Genomic DNA, 22,877 nt, shown 5'->3' with positions numbered 1-22,877 from the left:
AGTTTATGGACTTAATTTATTCGACCCATCTGCATTTGTTGTATATCTCGGCTGCTTTTAATTTTTCGCTGTTATGAAACGGAACATGGGCAGTCTGTGCGTGTTCTTGCTAATTCCGCGGAACGTGTTAAAAGCTCTGGTACTCTACTCAAAGGTCTGTCCCACTATCGCGGTCCGCCTCGCCCGGCCCCGCCCCACCCCAGACCTCTCCCCAGGGGTCGTGTGACCGGTGTCCACCAGGGGGCGAGCGGGAGCCGCGGTTGGGGGCTCTATCACGCATGCGCACGCCACAGGGAGCATATGCGAAGGACGGCGGGGGCGGGAGCGGGAGGGGAAAGGTAGGAGGTGAGAGGTGAAGGGGCGGAGAGCTGCGCGGGCGCCTGGCGGCCGGGAGAGAGAGGGCGGGCGCCACGCCCGTACCGCGCGGGCCGGGAGCGCGCACGCCGCGCCCCGCCCCCGTCCCCGCCGCCGCCGCCGCCGTTGCCGCCGCTGTCGCCGCCCGAGAGCTGTTGCCGCCACAGGTACCGCTGCGCGCGTCCCCACGGCGTCCGCCCGCGGGCCCGGCTCGGGCCTCCTGCTGCGCGGCCCGGGGAGTTCCGGGATGGGGGCCACCGGGGGCACTGGCGCGCCGGCGTGGGCGCTGTCCAGCAGCCGTGCGGGCCGGGCTGAGAGACTGCAGCCAGAGAGGGGGCCGGGTTGCCGCGTCCCCAATCCCACCCTGGCTGCGCCCCCGTCCGGGCCAACCGCGCGCCCGCAGCCCTCCCCCTGGCCCCGGGGACCACTGGCCTGAGGGTGGGTCGCGCTGTTGCGCCCACTGGCCCCGCCGTCCCTTGGGAAGCTGCCGGTTCTAGAACCTGCTTTTGGGCTGTCTGGGTTTTCCGGAGTGCGGAGGAGAGCACGCTGCCCGCACCTGCCTCTTTTACAAGATCTGATTGAGAGGCAACACGTAGCTTCTTTGCTGGGTTTTGCTTGGTTTCTAGTTTTCTCTTTCGCTCAGACCTAAACATTGCTCACTGATGTTGCCTCTGTTTATTCTGGGTGGTTTATTACCTCCGTTCATCATGCAGGATCCTAACGTCAGAGTAGCATTAGCTGCAGGGAGCCAGGGATCTAGACTGTTTGAGCCGTAGGTAGTTGTACAGGTGGAAATGCTCGTGGCCTAGGGGAGCAGTGAGTCCCCTCCTGGCAGGAGTTTGCCCTGTTTCGTGTCACTTACTGCCCCACCTTCTGTGGTGACAGAGCTGGGTGACTGAACTCCTTCTGGGGATTTTGTAATAATTTTTGTGAAGAGGACATAGTAAAAGGTTTCTTTAATGATACTAGCTTTGAGTGTGTTTCTGACCAAACGTTTGTGAAGTTTGGTTATGCGGTGTCCTTATTGCTGTGCTGCCATCTCAGGGTATTGTGCTAATGACTGAAGCTTTTATAAGGGAGTCAGGGTCAAGGGTGTCTGAGAGTATTTTAGGTGTTCCTCTAATTGACGACCTATATCTTTTTAATGTATGTTGATAGAATTTAGGTTTTAGGTGTTTTACACATTTGCAGCATTCCCGGGGGCACACGATGTAAAAAACACAAAATATGTATAAATATATCTCCACACTCATTCTTTTGGTGATTTATTGAAATTGAAAGAATTACTTCTCATTTATTATGAACGCGTCTGGTGTTTGAGAGCTCTCTTTTGCTATTGTGGCAAAAACAGCACCTCTCCAGAGGTCTCCATGTGCTTTATAATCACTGGTTTGGGTCCCCCTCTCCCATCATCTAGATTAGTTTACTGCCGGGAGGTGGGTATAAAAAGTCTACTACTCCTAGTTTATGCACAGAAAATGGAGGCATAAAGATTGTGAATTCTTTGAGGTCATATATGAACAAGTAAACTGTCCAGTTGGGAAATGAACCATACCTGTGGGGTTCAGTACACAGGCATTTATTAACATTTGGTGGTAGACTTTAGGGGATGCTTACTGTCTTAGTATATACATGAATGTGTCCTAAGGACCCTGGAATGACACTTAGGTTTATGTGTTATTTGCTTACCCTCACCATCGGTGGCCATTTGGTGGCCACCAGTGTTAGTTTTACTGGCTCCGATAGGTACTTCATGTACAGTTTGTGTCATTGCTCCCATTAAACAGGTGAGAAGACTCCCCCTCATACAGAAACTGGGTTGCCAGTGTCAGCCAGCTTGGCATTGGGGATCAGGCCTTCAAACCAGGTCTGCCGAACTGCACCACCTACCTACTCCCACTGTAACTTGCTCCCTTCCTGAGTTGGCCACTGAAGCGAAGTCCAGGTGACTTCTTTTGCCGCCTGAAATAATAATTCTGGGTAAAATATTTATCCAGCACTTGGGCTGTCTAGATTCTGTGCTAGGTGCTTTCATAACAGCTTATCTCACTTAATCTTCATAATAACCAGGGGCAATGACACTGTTATCACCCCCTTAACTGATTAGTTTTAGAGACGCTATCTGACTGGCTCTGGGTCACCTAGTGAATTAGACGCTGAGGCCAGGTGGAAACCCAGGTTTGTCTGAAAACAGAGTCCATGCTTTTATGCTGTTCTTGGACCTGCTGGCTTGACAGTCTTCTCCACTGCCTATCAAGTGAAAGGTAGCAGAGGAGGGTGTTAGGGGTGAAGGAAGGAACCCAGTGTCACAGACTTGAGTCAGAGATGGTGGAACTCCGCAGGAAGGAGACATTCATTTGGTCACTGTGTTTGACAGCTTCCCCTTGAGTGGTCAGGGGCACTGCCTGAGAACGTTTGCAGGGTTGCTGGGCCATGCAGCTTTGCCGTAGAGTCCAAAGAGTGGTGTGTGTGTGTGTAAGCGCCAAGGGTGCACGTGGGTCTCAGGAAAAAAAATTAAAACGAATCTTTGTGTTTATTTCAGCCTTATTTAATTTTTATTTTGTATTTTATAATGTACACTCTATTATCACAGTAGTACATATGTATAATTTATGTATAAGTATACGTATATTGGGGATATGTACTAGAATTTTTGGTGGGGATTCATAATCAAAAATGTTAAGAAAGCACTGGTTTATTTGATATTTAGCATTTTCTGAATTCATAAAATATGTGAAATGTTATTTGTCCCATTTGTTCCTAAGTTGGAAGTCTAGTGAAGTTCAGTGTAATTCCACATAATCAGAGAAATGGTATTTCATATTAATAACCAATTATAAATTATTTTAGAAATTTCAGTCCGAGTGTGAAAGAGGATCTGGGTATTTCAATAGTCTTTATGTCTCAAATATAGTACTGCTCTTAAGTTTGACACTATAGTGACTGATAAAGCCCTTCAGAAGTTAAAATTTGGGGGAATTCGCTGGCGTTCCAGTGGTTAGGACTCTGCACTTTCACTGCTGAGGGCCTTGGTTCAATCCCTGGTCAGGAAACTAAGGTCCCACAAGCCACACAGTGCGGCCAAAAAAAAAAAAAAACAAAATAGAAGAAGTTGTTAAAATTTTGTTGTTGAACCTTTTCTATTTTAAACATGTTAATTCAGTCTGAAGCCAGAGAGACTAAACTATTCAGTTTACGCAAATATGGCAGTTGTAATAGTTGTATTTGCACTATTTCCCAACCTTAGAGTATTTTCAAATCATCTAAATATTGAAATTCCAAATACATTGATTCCTTATCACTTTTTACAAACTAGATTCTTCAGTTCATTCCACTGCAGTGGTTAGTTAGTACATTATTTTAAAATGAGTGGTTCCAGAATTATACCTAATTAAAAAATATCTTTGTCATCTTCCAGCTTATCATTTCACAATTGAATAGATTAGTGTTTGTTCAGGAGTTTAGGTTAAGATAACAGAATGGGTTTTGAGCAAGAAATATATTTTCCTAATTATATAAGCTGTTTTTATCCAGATGAGTTATCATTACTTCGTAACTAGGTTCTCAAACATTAGTGTGAATTAAAATTACCTGGAGGGATTGTTTTAACCCCACCTCCAGAATCCGTAGGTGAGAGGTAGGCCCTGGAATTTGAATTTCAAACAAGTTACCAGGTGCTGCTACTGTTTGACCTAGGGAACCACACTTTGAGAGCCATGGCTCTAAAACCAGAGCACGATGTCAGTGCTTTCATGTTTCACTCTGAATCTCGTCAGCATCAGTCTTTTTTTTTTTTTTAAGAATTTATTTATTTATTTGGCTGCTTCGGGTCTTAGTTGCAGCACGCGGGATCTTCATTGTGGCATATGGGGTCTTTTTAGTTGCGGCATGTGGAATCTTTTTTTTTTAGTAGTGGCATGTGGGATCTTTATTTGCAGCATGTGGGATCTAGTTCCCTGACCAGGGATCGAACTCGGGTCCCCTGCATAGGGAGTGCGGAATCTTAGCCACTGGGCCACCAGGAAAGTCCCCAGCATCAGTTAGTCTTATAGTATAGTTTTGCCAAGTGTGGTTGGTCCCCGAATTAATGATGATTCAACTTACAGTTTTTCCACGATATGACGGTGCCAAAGCAATCATGCATTCGGTAGAAACCATACTTCAAATTTTGAATTTTGATCTTTTCTGGGGTAGTGATACGCAGTACATGCTCTTTCTTGTGATGCTGGACAGCAGCATCGAGCCGCAGCTCCCAGTCAGACCTGCAATCATGAGGGTAAACAACTGATAAACTTACAGCCATTCTGTACTCAAACAATCATTCTGTTTTTCATTTTCAGTACGGTACTCAATAAGTTACATGAGATATTCAACACTTTATTATAACATGGGCTTTGTGTTAGATGCTTTTGCCCAACTGTAGAGTAATGTAAGTAATCTGAGCACATCTAAGGTAGGCTAGGCTAAGCTATGATGTTCAGCAGGCTAGGTGTATTAAATACATTTTTGACTTAACAATATTTTCAACTTAGGATGGGTTTATTAGTATGTAACTCCATTGTAAATTGAGGAAGATCTGTACATAACTGGCTCTTGTTTTTAGTCAATTTCCTTTTTATTTTTAGATGACATCATAATTAAGATTGTATTCTCAGTTATAGTGCTATTTCTGTTTTCCCTGAAGTTTTAAGGTTCTTGAGGAATTAGTTTTTTAAAAAATTCGAGTCACCCAGGTTGAATAAAAATTAATAGGTGTGCACTCAAGCGCACACATACACACACATGCACACGCACACATTTCAATTGTCTGTAACCCCAGTGGTAACCACTAGCAGGCTTCTTCTCAGGCTTCTTTCTTGCTCATTCTCTTGTTCTCTCTTTGTATAATGAGATCATACTGTTTTGTATACATTTTCTGTTATTGTGTGAACATTTTTTCATGTATAAAACTATTCTGGAACATTTTTGGATTTTTAAAAACATGAGCTCTCATTTATTTATTAAAAAATATTTATTTATTTGGCTACACCTTGTCTTAGTTGTGGCATTCGGGATCTTTAGTTGCAGCACACAGGATCTAGTTCCCTGACCAAGGATTGAACCTGGGCCCCCTGCATTGGGAGCGCAGAGTCTTAACCGCTGGACCACCAGGGAAGTCCTCTCATTTATTTTTATGTTTTCCAATGACTTTCTCTTTGAGCAGCCTTGCTCACAGTTTGGCTGTGGGCTTCATTTGCACCTTTCAGAAGACTGCGTTGTCACTCACGAAGTCTTCAACCATGGTCTCTCTCCTCTTCAACAATCTTCAGTAGCTCCCCACTCTCATGATCTGCCCCAAGCTGGCCTACCCACTCCTTCCCTCTACCAGCCTGTATTTATGCCACCTCATCTTCATGGGGTGATTAGTTACCTTCTTCAGGTATGAGCCGTGGTTCAGTTTGACATTGATTCTTGGTTATCACCCCAGCGACAGTGACTGTTAGAAACTGTCAAGACCTGCCTTCCTTCAGCAGGCAACAGAGAACATTGCATCTCATATTCTTGTCAGGGAGGATAATCTTGAATTCTTCACCTCCCAGAAGCTATCCTGAGCTCAACTGTGGTAAAGGACATCCATGGGATTGTGCTGGAACATGCTTCAGTGTACCTGTTCTAGGCAGTGTTTTGTCTTCGGATGAAACTGGATCATTAGGAAGCAGCATATTTCCGGCCTCCTTACAGTTGTTTTGTTTTTGTTTTAACTAAACTCATTTTGCATGGCCCCATCAGCTTGCATTGAGATCTATATTAGAAGTCCCCAAGAAAATCTGGAAGCCAATTAGAAATGTCCTTCAGGTCCAGTGCCTGGAATGCTTGTGCCTCTTCTGAACCATTGGGCCATTGGTTTGATTAAACCCTACTGTGAACTGTGTCAAAATGGTTTCCTCTTTGCCTTGGCCCCTAGGGAGCTCAGAGTCTCTTTTATATTCAGAGTCTTCTGGCTTGTGCTTTCTGTATTAACCTTACTTCTGGCATATAACATTTTTTTTTTTACAGCTAGATGTTTTGCTCTTTCTCTCAAATTTTACCATAAAATATATAACACATTTCATCTCTATTCTAAACATTACTGTGATTATATTCTTGTAGCCAAATTTATGTTCTCATCTATTTCCTTTCATTTTTTTTGTACACTTGAATCCCTCTGAGCTCTGCTTTCCCCTGACCCCTCCTATGTACTAATTCTTTTTTGTTGTTGTTCCATTTTTTTTATTGTGGTAGATACACAACTTAGCATATTAATCATTTTTAAGTGTACAGTTCAGTGGTATTAAAAGTACATTCATAATTTTTTTTTGCAACATCAACACCATTCTCTCCATATCTCTTTTCATCTTGCAAAACTGAAACTCTGTACCCATTAAACAATAACTCCTCTTTTCTCCTCTCCCAAGTCCCTGGCAGTCACCATCCTACTTTCTATGATTTTAACTACTCTAAGTATATCATATAAGTGGACTTACACAGTATTAGTCTTTTTATGGCTGGCTTATTTCATTTAGCATAATATCCTCATGGTTCAAGCATGTCGTAGCATGTATCAGAATTTCTTTCCTTTTTAAGGTTGAATAATATTCCATGTATATACCACGTTTTGTTTATCCATTTATCCGTTGACAGACATTTGAATTGTTTCCACCTTCTGGCTGTTGTGAATGATGCTGCTGTAAACATGGGTATACACATATTTGTTCAAGTCCTTGTTTTCAGTTCTCTTGGGCCAGTATGGAAGTGGAATTGCTGGATGGTAATTCTATGATTAATTTTTTGGGAACCACCATACTGTTTTCCACAGAGGTTGTACCATTTTATATTCTTACCAGCAGTGTACAAGGGTTCCAGTTTCTCCACATCCTTGCTTAACACTTGTTGTTTTCTGTCTTTTTTTAAGCTTTATTATTATTATTTTAAATTTATTTTATTTATTTTATTTTTGGCTCCATTGGGTGTTCATTCCTGTATGCTGGATTTCTCTAGTTGTGGCGAGCAGGAGCTATTCTTCGTTGCGGTGCATGTGCTTCTCATCGTGGTGGCTTCTCGTTGCACAGCATGGGCTCTAGGGCACATGGGCTTCAGTAGTTGTGGCATGCGGGCTCAGTAGTTGTGGCTTGCGGGCTCTAGAACGCACGCTCAGTAGTTGTGGTGCACAGGCTTAGTTATTCTGCAGCATGTGGGATCTTCCTGGACCAGGGATCGAACCCTTGTCCCCTGCATTGGCAGGCAGATTCTTAACCACTGTGCCACCAGGGAAGTCCCGTTTTCTGGTTTTTTTTTTTTTTTTTTTTTTTTTGCGGTACACGGGCCTCTCACTGTTGTGGCCTCTCCTGTTGTGGAGCACAGGCTCCGGACGTGCAGGCTCAGGGGCCATGGCTCACGGGCCCAGCCGCTCTGCGGCACGTGGGATCTTCCCGGACCAGGGCACACACCTGCGTCCCCTGCATCGGCAGGCGGACTCTCAACCACTGCGCCACCAGGGAAGCCCTCTCCTTGTAGTTTTTTTGTTTTTTGCTAAGAAGTTTTTTAAAGATAACTTAAAATCAACACAGAAAGTGGTTACATAGTACAGGTCTCAACTATTCGCTGAAAATAAATTTTAAGAATAACTTCTTTTTTTGTTGTTTTTTTATATATAAACATTTTATTTTAATAATACTGTTTATCACTTCAGTTTACATCATTCCATTATGAAAGTGTTTAACTGAAGAGAGGATATTTCTTCAAAACACTAAATAAGCAGAGCTTTATCAGTTAAATTTACAGCAATACAGCATTTAGAAATACATAATTCTTCATTTTACAATAATACTTCCTCTTTAAAAATTTGTCATGGTTTGTCAGACGTAATGCTGTGAAAGGATAATACAGTATATGTAGTGTAAGTGAACCAGATCTTTTCTCAAATAGTCTTTCTAAAGTCCTACCAAATTTGTGTGAACGTATTTGTTGAATAAATTAAACATTTTTTGTGTTGTTAATTTGTAATATTGTACAAAACTCTAAAATAGCACCTGTACCTATTATAGGAAGCTTATTTTAGCATTTTACCTGTAAGAAACACTGATCTGTATACTTAAAATGATTTCTTGAAAACATTTTCATAATATAGTCCAACATTTAACAAATAATATCTGAAAATAAAGTCTCCAGAACATTAAGATTTTATCCCCTGATTAGTATTCAAATTAAGAATAATTTTCTTAATGTTATACAAATGAGTAGTTATGACTTGAGATAAAATGTCCATTCACAGCATCATACGTTGATTCAGAAAGATATCTTCAATAACTAAGGCAGGAGTGAAAGTGTACTCTAGAAAAATATGAGCCTAGAAAAGAGCAGCATTTCTTAATCTCATTTTACATGTGTATTTTAAAATTTATAGGGACTTCCCTGGTGGTCCAGTGGTTAAGAATCCACCTTCCAGTGATGTGGGTTCGATCCCTGGTTAGGGAACTAAGATCCCACATGCCACAGGGCAACTAAGCCCACACGCTGCAACTAAGATCTGAGGCAGCCAAAAATAAATAAATAAATATATTTAAAAAAATAATAAAATTTATAGCATAAGCAGTTTAACAATTAAATATCATAATTACAGAGTTGACCATTTTATTAATATTCCGGAAGTTCATATACTCACTTTGGCCTTAAAACCTTTTAAAATTCTTTTCATAATTTAAATGGTAAATACTGCCTTGTATTTGTGCTTGTACAGTTTATAAAATGGATGAAAGAAACTACAGAAGAGATTTCTAATAAATTTATTTAAGGTAGCAGCAGTGTGTATTTAAGGATCTGCTTTAATTCACCTAAAGAAAGAAGTTACGAGTTTATATTCTGAACCACACAACCTAGTATTCATTGTACACTGTTTCAAATTCCTGGCCCCCTGCTCACTTTAGGTAGCTAAATCCTGCCTTCTTGAATGTTTATAAATGGGCAGGAGTCCGGTTAGATATAGTTCAGTGGTTTTTTTATACCAGCAGCTCTAGCACTAGCACTGTCCTGGGTGCAGAGCAAGCTCTATTCTATTAATATTTCTGAGGTATTTTCAGTGGTTGCTACTGAGTCATTGTAATTTCGATTTGCATTTCCCTAGTGATTAGTGATGTTGAGCATCTTTTCATGTCTTTATTAGCCATCTGTATATCTTTGGGGAAATGTCTGTTAAAGTCCTTTGCCCATTTCTTAATCAGATTGTTTTTTTTGTTGTTGAGTTTTAGGATATTTCTGTATATTTTCTGTATATTCTATATATTAATATATAGATATATTTTCTGTATATTCTATGTATTATAGAATTTTCTGTATATTTTATATATTAATTTTCTGTATATTCTATATATTAATCGCTTATCAGCTGTATGGTTTGTAAATATTTTCTCCCATTCTGTGGGTTGCCTTTTTACTCTTTTTTTTTTTTTTTTTTTTTTTTCTTTTTGCGGTATGTGGGCCTCTCACTGTTGTGGCCTCTCCCGTTGCGGAGCACAGGCTCCGGATGCGCAGGCCCAGCGGCCATGGCTCACGGGCCCAGCCGCTCCGCGGCATATGGGATCCTCCCAGACCGGGGCACGAACCCGTATCCCCTGCATCGGCAGGCGGACTCTCAACCACTTGCGCCACCAGGGAGGCCCCCGCCTTTTTACTCTTTTGATAGTTTTTTTTTTGTTTGTTTTTTGCCATGCTGCATGGCTTATGGTATCTTAGTTCCCCAACCAGGGATGGAACCCGGGCACTCAGAACTGAAGAGTGTGGAGCCCTAACCACTGGACCACCAGGGAATTCCCTGTTGATAGTATCTTTTTAAAAAAAATTTTGTGTGTTTACTTTTAAAAAATATTTATTTATTTTGGCTGCACTGGGTCTTAGCTGCAACATGTGGGATGTTTATTGCCACATGTGGACTTCTTAGTTGCGGCATGCGTACTCCTAGTGGCAGCATGCATTCGGGATCTAGTTCCCCGACCAGGGATCAAACCTGGGCCCCCTGCATTGGGAGTGCAGAGTCTTACCCACTGGACCACCAGGGAAGTCCTCGATAGTATCTTTTGATGCACACAGTTTAAAATTTTTTATGAAGTCCAGTCTGTTTATTTTTTCTTTTGTTGCCATTGCCTTTGGTCGTATACCAAGGAATTGCCAAATCCAATGTCATAAAGCTTTTACCTTATGTTCTCTTCTGAGAGTTTTTATACTTTTAAGTCTTAAATTTAGGTCTTTGATCCTCGTGTATTCATTGTTGCTAAATTTTGTAAAGGGATAAATTCTGAAAAGGTCTTGCACGTTACAAAGGACTTCTCTATTTATTAATGTTTATTATCAGAAAATTGAAATATACACAAAAGCAGAGAGCAGTATTCCACTGTGTATGTATCACTTAGTTATGTCTGTCATTTACTCATTAACTTGAGGGCACTCGTTTCATCTATATCATCCACTCTTCTCATTATTGTATTTTTAAATTATTTGGTGTTTTTTTTATTGAGGCAAAATATACATAACATAAAATTTAACGTCTTAACCCGCACATTGGAAGCGTGGAGTCTTAACCACTGGACTGCCAGGGAAGTCTCCATTTTAACCGTTTTTAAGTGTAGCATTCAGTGTCATCAAATATATTCACAGTGTTGTGCAGCCATCACCACTTTCCATTTCCAGAACGTTTTCATCATTCCAAACAGAAACTCTGTACCCATTAAACAACTCCCCATTCTCCCCTCCCTGCCAGGCCTTGGCAATCACCATTCTACTTTCTGCCTCTATGAATTTGCCCATTCTAGGTCCTACATATAAGTGGAATCATACTATATTTGTTCTTTTGTGTCTGGCTTATTTCACTTTACATGTTTTCAGTATTCATCCATGTTGTAGAATTTCATTCCTTTTTCAGGCCAAATAATATTCTGTTGTACGTACATCCACATTTTGTTTATCTCTTCATCTGTCAATGAATATTTGAGCAATTTCTGCCTTTTGCCTGTTGTGAATTATGCTGTTTATCTGTAAAGATATCTGTACAGATATCTGTTTGAGTCCCTACTTTCAGTTCTTTGGATATATACCCAGGAGAGGAATTGCTGGATCATATGGTAATTTTATGTTTAACTTTTTGAAGAACTGCCAAACTGTCTTCCACAGGGGTTTGTACCATTTTTCATTCCTACCAGCAGTGCACAGAAGTTCCAATTTCTTCACATCCTTACCAACCCTTTTTTTTTTTGTTGTTGTTGCCTGCACCATGCAGCATGTGAGATCAAACCCACGCCCCCTGCATTGGAAGTGTGGAGTCTTAGCCACTGGACTGCCAGGGAAGTCCCTTTTTTTCTTTTCTAACACTTGTTATTTTTTTGTTTGTTTTTGTTTTTTTTTAATAAGAGCCATCCTAGTGGGTGTGAAATGGTATCTCATTATGGTTTTGATTTGTATTTTCATAACGATTAGTGATGTCGAGCGTCTTTTTATGTGCTTTTTGGCCATTTGTATATCTTCTTTAGAGAAATGCCTATTCAAGTCCTTTGCCCATTTTTTTTTAACATCTTTATTGGAGTATAATTGCTTTACATTGTTGTGTTAGTTTCTACTTTATAACAGAGTGAATCAGCTGTACGTATACATATATCCCCATATCCCTTCCCTCTTGTGTCTCCCTCCCATCCTCCCTATCCCACCCCGCTAGGTGGTCACAAAGCACCGAGATGATCTCTCTGTGCTATGCAGCTGCTTCCCACTAGCTATCCATTTTACATTTGGTAGTGTATATATGTCCATGCCACTCTCTCACTTCGTCCCAGCTTACCCTTCCCTTGCCCCATGTCCTCAAGTCCCCTTTGCCCATTTTTGAATCAGATTGTTTTGTTTGTTTGTTTGCCGAGTTGTAGGAGTTCTTCCTATATTCTGGATATTAATTCCTTCTTAGATATATGATTTGCAAATATTTTCTCCCATTATGTGGGTTGTCTTTTCACTCTGTTGATAGTTCCTTTGATGTACAAAAATGATTAGTTTTTATGAACTCTAATTTGTCTATTTTTTCTTGTGTTGCCTGTGCTTTTAGTGTCATATATAAGAAATCCTTTCAAAATCGAGTATCATGAAGTTTTTAACCCTATGTTTTCTTTAAGAAAATTTTTTTAAAATAAATTTATTTTATTTATTTTTGGCTGCTTTGGTTCTTCATTGCCGTGCGTGGCTTTCTCTAGTTGCGACGAGTGGGGGCTATTCTTTGTTGTGGTGTGCGTGCTTCTCATTGCGGTGGCTTCTCGTTGCGGAGCACAGACTCTAGGCACGTGGGCTTCAGTAGTTGTTGCATGCAGACTCAGTAGTTGTGGCTCGTGGGCTCTAGAGCGCAGGCTCAGTAGTTAATGGCGCATGGGTTTATTTGCTCCATGGTATGTGGAATCTTCCCGGACCCGGGCTCGAACCCGTGCCCCCTGCATTGGCAGGTGGATTCTTAAACACTGCGCCACCCGGGAAGCCCTATGTTTTCTTTTAAGAGTTTTATAGTTTTAGCTCTTTGTTTAGGTCTTTGATCCATTTTGAGTTAATTTTTGTATATGATGTAAGGTAAGGGTCCAGTTTAACTTTTTTTGCATGTGACTATCCAGTTTTCCCGGCACCTTTTGTTGAAAAACTGTTACAAGGAGAAGGGCCCCAGGTGACCCTCATCTCTTGGCTCTCTTTGGCACTCTCCCCCTCACAAAAAGGTCTTTTGCATATTTTGTGTTTGGAATGGAACCACCTTCCATGTGACATTTATATTAAAAGCTCTTGAGATAGTAATAAAATAGAGACTCGTCACAGCTTCACTTTTGGGTAAACTATCAAGAACCGTGCTGCTTTCCAGCAGACCACACTTCTGTCAGGAAACCAGGCAAGAGGCCACCATTCTGTGTGGCTTGGATGTGCCCATGTGTGGCTGAGAGCAGGAGGCTGGTCCTGGCCATGCTCCTGCCAGCTCAGACCAAGGCTGAGGGCACCCTACCTCTGAGCCAAAGGTCCTATCTTGTGGAATGACAAGGCTGCCCCATTGAGCCCCTGGGTTGTTTCTAGCTTTAAAACAGATTCTTTGCCCATGTTCTTAGCAGTGGTCATTTCAATCCCTTTGTTAGTCATTGCTGACCAGGTCAAGAGGGAATGAAAATGTAGGTAGCTGGCATTGTGGATGAAAATCTTTAATATGTTTGTTGATGCTGAATTGTGAAGAGGGTTGGCATCTTGTACATGGTTATTTGTGACGACCATCACAAACAATTAATGTAATTTAGTCTTCCTTCAATATGGGTATTGCTGTGCCATCACAATTATTCTAAATGTGACAGTAGTCATCCTCTTGAATATATGTGTTTTCAGACTTCACATTCTCTGAAATCAGCTTTCACTCATTAGCTGAAACTCCTTTCTTTTTTCAGTACTGTTCATTTAGTCTGCTGAAAATTCTTCCAGCTTGTTTGGGTAATTTTGATGCTTAGAGAAGCAGAATTTCCTGTCCTGATCATTGGTCCACTTTGCAAAGCAACTTTCCCCCAAAGATGAATTGTTTGCACCAGTGGACTAGTTTAGCACAGTGAACAGACCTACAGTGACTTTCTTTTCGGCACCAAATGAGGTGCTGGCTGCTCTAGGGAAACAAAGGTGATTCAGCTGTGACCTCCCAAGAGGGACCACGCTCAATCAAGGGAGGCTGAGAAAGTCAGAATGGACACAGGGCAGTGTGGAAATACAGTTACAGAAGCTCAGAGTAGAAGGCTGCTGCTCCTACAGGGAGGCTTTCATTATTTTTTAATTTTAGCTTTTCAGTGCAGTACTACATTCACATAGCACAAAATTTAAAGGGTATGACAGGGTATACATGGGAACGTTTCCCTTCCACCTTGCCCCTGGCCACCAGATCCCTTCCCCAGAGGCAGCCAGTGTTACAAGTTCTCGAGTGTCAGTTCAGGGCTGTTCTGTGCATAATACAGACAAATACACAGAGAGCTCTTTTCTTTCTTTCTTTTTTAAAATTTATTTATTTTTGGCTCTATTGGCTCTTCATTGCTGCACATGGGCTTTCTCTAGTTGAGGCAAGTGGGGACTACTCTTTGTTGCAGTGCATGGGCTCTAGGCGCGCAAGCTTCAGTAGTTGTGGCTCGCGGGCTTAGTTGCTCTGCAGTATGTGGGATTTTCCCGGACCAGGGATCGAACCCGTGTCCCCTGCATTAGCAGGCAGATTCTTAACCACTGTGCCACCAGGGAAGTCCTGAGAGCTCTTTTCTTTTACATGAAAGTAGCACACTATATCCCTTGCTTTTTCTCCTGTTTATGATAGTTCATTATCCATACATAAGAACTTTTTCATTGTCTTTTACAACTGGATAATATTCCATTGTCAGGATGTACCTTAATTTTTTTAGCCTCAGCTTTATTGATGGACATATAAGGTGTTTTAAACTTTACTAACACAGACACCACTGACTAATGTTCTGTATGCATCAGTCCATGCATGGCCAAGTGCACCTATCCATTCACTTACCTGAGCCAGGAAGGCTGGGTTGGTGAGTATGTACTTTTGTGATTTTGATCCCTCTTACCAGATAAACCTCCATAGAGGTTTTGTCTACATATGCTCCCAGCCGTGTGTGGCAGTGTCTGTTTGTCCATACCCTCACCAACACCGTGGTACCTCACAGTTTGGTTTTTGCCAATTTGGTAGGCGAAAAAATGGTTTCTCTCTGTAGATTTTTTTCCCACCTAAACTTCTTAGTTCAGCCTGCAGAAAAGTTAAAAGAGTAGTAGAATGAACACTCAGGGGTAGTTTTAGTTTAAGGTTGATGGACCATTTCTGTTTTCTGTGAAAAAGCTGTTTGTATCCTTGGCCTATTTTTCTACTGGGCTTTGGTTTTTTAAAAATTAATTTTGTAAAAATTATTTATATATGAAGGAACTTGGTACTTTGTCAGTGGTATGAATTGCAGTTATATTTTTATAGATGGTTATTTATTTTTTTACTTAGGATGGTTTTGTCATGGAAAAAAAATTAGTTTTTAATTGGGTTGTATTTATTGACTTTTTAAGGCTTCTGGGGTTCTCTGTCATACCTAGAAAGATTTTCCCTAGTAGAAGACTATGAAAAATTATCCTGTGGTTTCTTTATTTTTTTTAATAAATGTATCTATTTATTTTTGGCTGTGTTGGGTCTTTGTTGCTGCACGCGGGCTTTCTCTAGTTGCGAGAGCAGGGGATACTCTTTGTTGCGGTGCGCGGGCTTCTCACTGGTGGCTTCTCTTTTTGCAGAGCACGGGCTCTAGGTGCTCAGGCTTCAGTAGTTGTGGCTTGCACTCTCAGTAGTTGTGGCTCACGGGCTCTAGAGAGCAGCCTCAGTAGTTGTGGCACACAGGCTTAGTTGCTCTGCGGCATGTGAGATCTTCCCAGACCAGGGCTTGTACCTGTGTCCCCTGCATTGACAGGTGGATTCTTAATCACTGTGCCACCAGGGAAGTCCCTATCCTGTGGTTTCTTAAAGTACTTTTTCTATTTCATTTTTTACCTTTTAGTCTTTTATCCATTTGGAATTTATTTTGGTGTGAAGTGTGGGTCCACCTTAATTTTTTCCCAATTGGCCACCCATTTGTTGCAGTACCTTTTATTGAACAATTCATCTTTTTCCTACTTGTTTAAATATCCCCTTTCATTTACTACATATGATACACTTTGCCACATATCATGTACGTTTGGGTCTATTTCTGGACTTTCTGTTGTATACATTAATCCATGTTTTAGTGTGTTCTTATCACATTGTTTTTTTGTTTTTTTTTTTTTCTGTACGCGGGCCTCTCACTGTTGTGGCTTCTCCCGTTGCGGAGCACAGGCTCTGGATGCGCAGACTCAGCGGCCATGGCTCACGGGCCCAGCCGCTCCGCGGCATGTGGGATCTTCCTGGACTGGGGCACAAACCTGTATCCCCTGCATTGGCAGGCGGACTCTCAATCACTGTGCCACCAGGGAAGCCCTATCACATTGTTTTAATTACCCAAGTTTTATAGCGTGTTTCGATATTTGGTAAAGTTAATTCTCATTCATTATCTTTATTTTTCAGAACTTTCCTGGCTATTTTTGTTTTTCTATATGAACTTTAAAATAACTTTGCTAGTTAAAAGTCCTGTTTGTTTCTATTGGGACTAAGTTACATTTTTAGGTTAATGTAGGAAGAGTGACATTTTGATGATGAGTCTTCCCCACTAAGAAGATTGCATGCCTTTCTCTTTGAGTCTTCTTTTATTTTTGAGAGATTTCTTGACATTTCTTGTCAAGTTTATTCTCAGGTCTTTTTTTGTTTTTAGTGCTGAAGCATTTTATCTTCTACCTACTTGTTGATGATGTATGTGAAGACACTGATTTCTCTATATTAATTTTCATCACCTTACCTGATTCTTTTATCAACTATAAAAGGTTTTCAGTTGATTCTCTTGAATTTTTCAGGTATATAATAATATTATCTGCAAATAATGATACTTTAATCTTTTTTTCCCCAGTTGTATACCTACGTTTTCTTTCTGTTGCCTAATTGTGGTAGGTAGTACCTCCACAACAGTAGTAAATAGTGGTGGTGAAGTGCATAGATAGCTGTGTTTGGTCTCTGACTTTAGTGGGAGTTCTTCTAATGTGTTTCCATTGGGCTTGGTTTTAGCTTTGTTATAAATGAAGCCTTCTACCCTTTGACCAGCGTATCTCCATCTCTCCAAGGCCCTGGTAACCACCATTCTACTCTGTTTCTATGAGTTTGACACTTTTTTTTTTTCTTTTTAAGATTCCACATAGAAGGGAGATCATGCAGTATTTGTCTTTCTGGCTAATTTCACTTACTGTCATGTTCTCTAGGTTCTTCCATGTTGTTGCAAATGGCAGGATTTCCTTCTTTCTCATGGCTGAATAATATTCCAATACACCCCCCAACACACACATCTTCCTTATCCATTTATCTGTTAATGGACAGGTTGTTTCCATATCTTAGCTATTGTGAATAATGCTGCAATGAACATAGACATGCAGATATCTCTTCAAGAATTGATTTCATTTTCTTTGGATGTATATCCAGAAGTGGAATTGCTGGATTATATGGTAGTTTGTTTTTTTTTTATTTTTTATTTTAAAAATTTTTATTGGAATATAGTTGATTTACAATGTTGTGTTAGTTTCAGGTGTACTGCACAGTGATACACATACATATATCCACTCTTTTTTAGATTCTTTTCCCATATAGGCCATTACAGAGTACTGAGTAGAGGTCCCTGTGCTATACACTAGATCCGTATTAATGATCTGTTTTATGTATAGAGGTGTGTATATGTCAGTCCCAGTCTTCCAATTTATCCCCCCACCCTTACCCCCAGTAACCATAAATTTGTTTTCTACATCTGTAACTCTATTTCTGTTTTGTTGATAAGTGCATTTGTACCTTTTTTTCTTTTCTTTTTTTTTTTTTTTTTTGTGGTATGCGGGCCTCTCACCGTTGTGGCCTCTCCCGTTGCAGAGCACAGGCTCCGCACACGCAGGCTCACTGGCCATGGCTCACGGGCCCAGCTGCTCCGCAGCATGTGGGATCCTCCTGGACCGGGGCACAAACCCGCGTCCCCTGCATTGGCAGGCGGACTCCCAACCACTGCGCCACCAGGGAAGCCCCATTTGTACCCTTTTTTTAGGTTCTACATATAAGCGATATCATATGATATTTGTCTTTCTCTGTCTGACTTACTTCATTCAGTATGGCAATTTCTAGGTACATCCATGTTGCTGCAGATGGTATTATTTCATTCTTTTTTATGGCTGAGTAATATTCCAATGTATATATGCACCACATCTCCTTTATCCATTCCTCTGTTGCTTCCATGTCTTGGCTATTGTAAATAGTGCTGCAGTGAACATTGGGGTACATGTATCTTTTCAAATGATGGGTTTCTGTGGATATATGCCCAGGAGTGGGATTGCTGGATCATATGGTAGCTCTACTTTTAGTTTTTCAAGGAACCTCCATACTCTTCTCCATAGTGGCTGTACCAATTTACATTCCCACCCACAGTGTAGGAGGGTTCCTTTTTCTCCACACCCTCTCTAGCATTTATTGTTTGTAGATTTTTTGAAGATGGCCATTCTGACTGGTGTGAGGTGATACTTCACTGTAGTTCTTATTTGCATTTCTCTGATAATTGGTGATGTTGAGCATCTTTTCATGTGCTTTTTGGCCATCTGTATGTCTTCTTTGGAGAAATGTCTATTTAGATCTTCCGCCCATTTTTTGATTAGATTGTTTGTTGTTGTGACATTGAGCTGCGTGAGCTGTTTGTATACTTTAGAGATTAATCCCTTGTCAGTTGCTTTGTTTGCAAATATTTTTTCGTATTCTGAGGGTTGTCTTTTCATTTTGTTTATGGTTTCCTGTGCTGTGCAAAAGCTTTTGAGTTTCATTAGGTCCCATTTGTTTATTTTTGTTTTTATTTTCATTACTCTAGGAGGTGGATCGAAGATCTTGCTGCGATTTATGTCAGAGTGTTCTGCCTATGTTTTCCTCTAAGGGTTTTATAGTATCTGACCTTACATTTAGGTCTTTAATTCATTTTGAGTTTATTTTTGTGTATGGTGTTAGGAAATGTTCGAATTTCATTTGTTTACATGTAGCTGTCCAGTTTTCCCAGCACCACTTACTGAAGAGATGGTAGTTTGGTTTTTAAATTCTGGGGGAACCTCCGTACTGTTTTCCATAATGGCTGTACCAATTTACATTCCCACCAACAGTGTACAAGGATTCCATTTTCTCCACATCCTTGCCAACATATGTTCTTTTTATAGAAGCCATCCTCACAGGTGTGTGATGATATCTTATTGTATTTTGATTTGCATTTCCCTGATCACTAATGATGTTGAGCATCTTTTCATGTACCTGTTGACCACTTGTATGTCTTCTTTGGAAAAATGTCTATTCTGGTCCTTTGCCCAGTTTTTAATTAAGTTACTTGTTTTTCTGTTTTGTTTGTTTTGTGTTGTTTTGCTATTGAGTGGTATATGTTTGGATATTAACCCCTTATCAGATATATGGTTTGCGAATATTTTCTCCCTTTCCATACATTGTCCTTTCATTTTGTTGATTGTTTCCTTTGCTGTGCAGAGCCTTTCAATTCAATATAGTACTTTGTGTGTGTGTGTGCTTTTTATGCCTGTGCTTTTGGTGTCATATCCAAATAGCATTGCCGAGACCAGTGTCAAGGAGCTTATTCTCTATGTTTTCTTCTAGGATTTTTATGGTTTTAGATTTTACACTTAAGTCTTTAATCCATTTTAAGTTAACTTTTGTGAGTGGTGCAATATATGGATCCAGTTTTATTCTTTCGTGTGTGGATATCCTGTTTTCCTAATGCCATTTATTGAAGAGACTGTCCATTTTCCATTGCATATTCTTGGTTCCTTGTCAAAGTTTAGTTGACCCTACATGTGTGGGTTTATATCTGGGTTCACTGTCATGTTCCATTGGTCTGTGTGTTTGTTTTTATGCCAGTACCACACTGTTTCATTACTATAGATTTTGTTGTTGTTGAATTTTTGAATTTTATTTTATTTATTTTTTATACAGCAGGTTCTTATTAGTTATCCATTTAATACATTTTAGTGTATATATGTTAATCCAATCTCCCAATTCATCACACCACCACCACCCCCGCCCCTTTCCCCCTTTGGTGTCCATACGTTTGTTCTCTACATCTGTGTCCCAATTTCTGCCCTGCAAACTGATTCATCTGTACCATTTCTCTAGGTTCCACGTATATGCGTTACTTCACTCTGTATGACTGTCTGTAGATTCATCCATGTCTCTACAAATGACCCAATTTTGTTCCTTTTTATGGCCGAGTAATATTCCATTGTATATATGTACCACATTGTCTATCCATTCGTCTGTTGATGGACATTTAGGTTGCTGCCATGTCCTGGCTATTGTAAATAGTGCTGCAATGAACATTGGGGTGTATGTGTCTTTTTGAATTATGGTTTTCTCTGGGTATATGCCCAGTAGTGGGATTGCTGAGTCATATGGTAATTCTATTTTTAGCTTTTTAAGGAACCTCCATACTGTTCTTTATAGTGGCTGTATCTATTTACATTCCCACCAACAATGTAAGAGGGTTCCCTTTTCTCCACACCCTCTCCAGCATTTGTTGTTTGTAGATTTTCTGATGATGCCCATTCTAACTAGTGTGAGGTGATATCTCATCATAGTTTTGATTTGCATTTCTCTAATAATTAGTGATGTTGAGCAGCTTTTCATGTGCTTCTTGGCCATCTGTATGTCTTCTTTGGAGAAATGTCTATTTAGGTCTTCTGCCCAATTTTGGAGTGGGTTGTTTGTTTTTTTTAATACTGAGCTGCATGAGCTGTTCATATATTTTGGAGATTAATCCTTTGTCCATTGATTTGTTTGCAAATATTTTCTCCCATTCTGAGGGTTGTCTTTTCGTCTTGTTGTAGTTTCTTTTGCTGTGCAAAAGCTTTTGTTTCATTAGGTCCCATTTGTTTGTTTTTGTTTTTATTTCCATTACTCTAGGACGTGGATCAAAAAAGATCTTGCTGTGATTTATGTCAAAGAGTGTTCTTCTTATGTTTTACTCTAATAAGAGTTTTATAGTGTCTGGTCTTACATTTAAGTCTCTAATCCATTTTGAGTTTATTTTTGTGTATGATATTAGAGTGTTCTAATTTCATTCTTTTTTTTTTTTTTTTTTTTTTTGTGGTACGCGGGCCTCTCACTGTTGTGGCCTCTCTCGTTGCAGCGCACAGGCTCCGGACGCACAGGCCCAGCGGCCACGGCTCACGGGCCCAGCCACTCCGCGGCATGTGGGATCTTCCCGGACTGGGGCATGAACCCGTGTCCCCTGCATCCGCAGGCGGACTCTCAACCACTGTGCCACCAGGGAAGCCCCTGTTGGAAGATTTTTAATCACAGTTTCAATTTCAGTACTTGTGATTGGTCTGTTCATATTTTCTATTTCTTCCTGGTTCAGTCTTGGAAGGTTATGCCTTTCTAAGAATTTGTCCACGGGAGTGTTTCCTTAATTTCTCTTTCAGATTTTTCATCATTAGTGTATAGGAATGCAAGAGATTTCTGTGCCTTAATTTTGTATCCTGCAACTTTACCGAATCCATTGATTAGTTTTAGTAGTTTTCTGGTGGCATCTTTAGGATTCTCTGTGTATACTATCATGTCATCTGCAAAGAGTGACAGTTTTACTTTTTCTTTTCCAATTTGTATTCCTTATATTTCTTTTTCTTCTCTGATTGCCATGGCTAGGACTTCCAAAACTATGTTGAATAATAGGGTGAGAGTGACATCCTTGTCTTGTTCCTGATCTTAGAGGAAATGCTTTCAGTTTTTCACCATTGAGAATGATGTTTGCTGTGGGTTTGTCATATATGGCCTTTATTATGTTGAGGTAGGTTCCCTCTATGCCCACTTTCTGGAGAGTTTTTATCATAAATGGGTGTTGAAATTTTGTCAAAAGCTTTCTCTGCATCTATTAAGATGGTTATATGGTTTTTCTCCTTCAATTTGTTAATATGGTATATCACATTGATTGATTTACATATATTGAAGAATCCTTGCATCCCTGGGATAAATCCCACTTGATCATGGTGTATGATCCTTTTAATCTGTTGTTGGATTCTGTTTGCTAGTATTTTGTTGAGGATTTTTACATCTATATTCATCAGTGATATTGGTCTGTAATTTTCTTTTAATGTAGTATCTTTGTCTGGTTTTGGTATCAGGGTGATGGTGGCCTCGTAAAATGAGTTTGGGAGTGTTCCTTCCTCTGCAAATTTTTGGAAGAGTTTGAGGAGGATGGGTGTTAGCTCTTCTCTAAGTGTCTCTTAGAATTCACCTGTGAAGCCATCTGGTCCTGGACTTCTGTTTGTTGGAAGATTTTTTTTTTTGGCGGTACGCTGGCCTCTCACTGTTGTGGCCTCTCCCGTTGCGGAACACAGGCTCCGGATGTGCCGGCTCAGCGGCCATGGCTCATGGGCCCAGCCGCTCTGCGGTATATGGGATCTTCCCGGACCGGGGCATGAACCCGTGTCCCCTGCATCCGCAGGCGGACTCTCAACCACTGTGCCACCAGGGAAGCCCCTGTTGGAAGATTTTTAATCACAGTTTCAGTTTCAGTACTTGTGATTGGTCTGTTCATATTTTCTATTTCTTCCTGGTTCAGTCTTGGAAGGTTATGCCTTTCTAAGAATTTGTCCTTTTCTTCCAGGTTGTCCATTTTATTGTCATAGAGTTGCTTGTAATAGTCTCTTAGGATGCTTTGAATTTCTATGGTGTCTTGTATCTTCTCCTTTTTCATTTCTAATTTTATTGATTTGAGTCCTCTCCCTCTTGATGAGTCTGGCTAAAGGTTTATCAATTTTGTTTATCTTCTCAAACAACCAGCTTTTAGTTTTATTGATCTTTGCTATTGTTGTCTTTG

At 40.5% G+C, this 22,877-nt stretch overlaps 1 protein-coding gene across 4 annotated transcripts in view; it reads left to right on the top strand.

Annotated features, from left to right (window-relative positions):
* Nucleotides 1-441: 441 nt before the first annotated feature.
* Nucleotides 442-22,877, top strand: part of SCAP (SREBF chaperone) — an 87,190-nt gene continuing 64,754 nt past the window's right edge. For all 4 annotated transcript variants that reach the window (XM_060110147.1, XM_060110148.1, XM_060110146.1 and 1 more), the window contains exon 1: nt 442-521. The gene's annotated coding sequence lies outside the window, so the exon portion shown is untranslated. The remainder of the gene's footprint in view (nt 522-22,877) is intronic.

This window comes from Mesoplodon densirostris, chromosome 10 (assembly GCF_025265405.1).
Source record: "Mesoplodon densirostris isolate mMesDen1 chromosome 10, mMesDen1 primary haplotype, whole genome shotgun sequence".
In the NCBI taxonomy this organism is placed as follows: Eukaryota; Metazoa; Chordata; class Mammalia; order Artiodactyla; family Ziphiidae; genus Mesoplodon; species Mesoplodon densirostris.
Note: the sequence above shows the minus strand (reverse complement) of the source record. Positions and strands in the feature narration are given on the sequence as shown.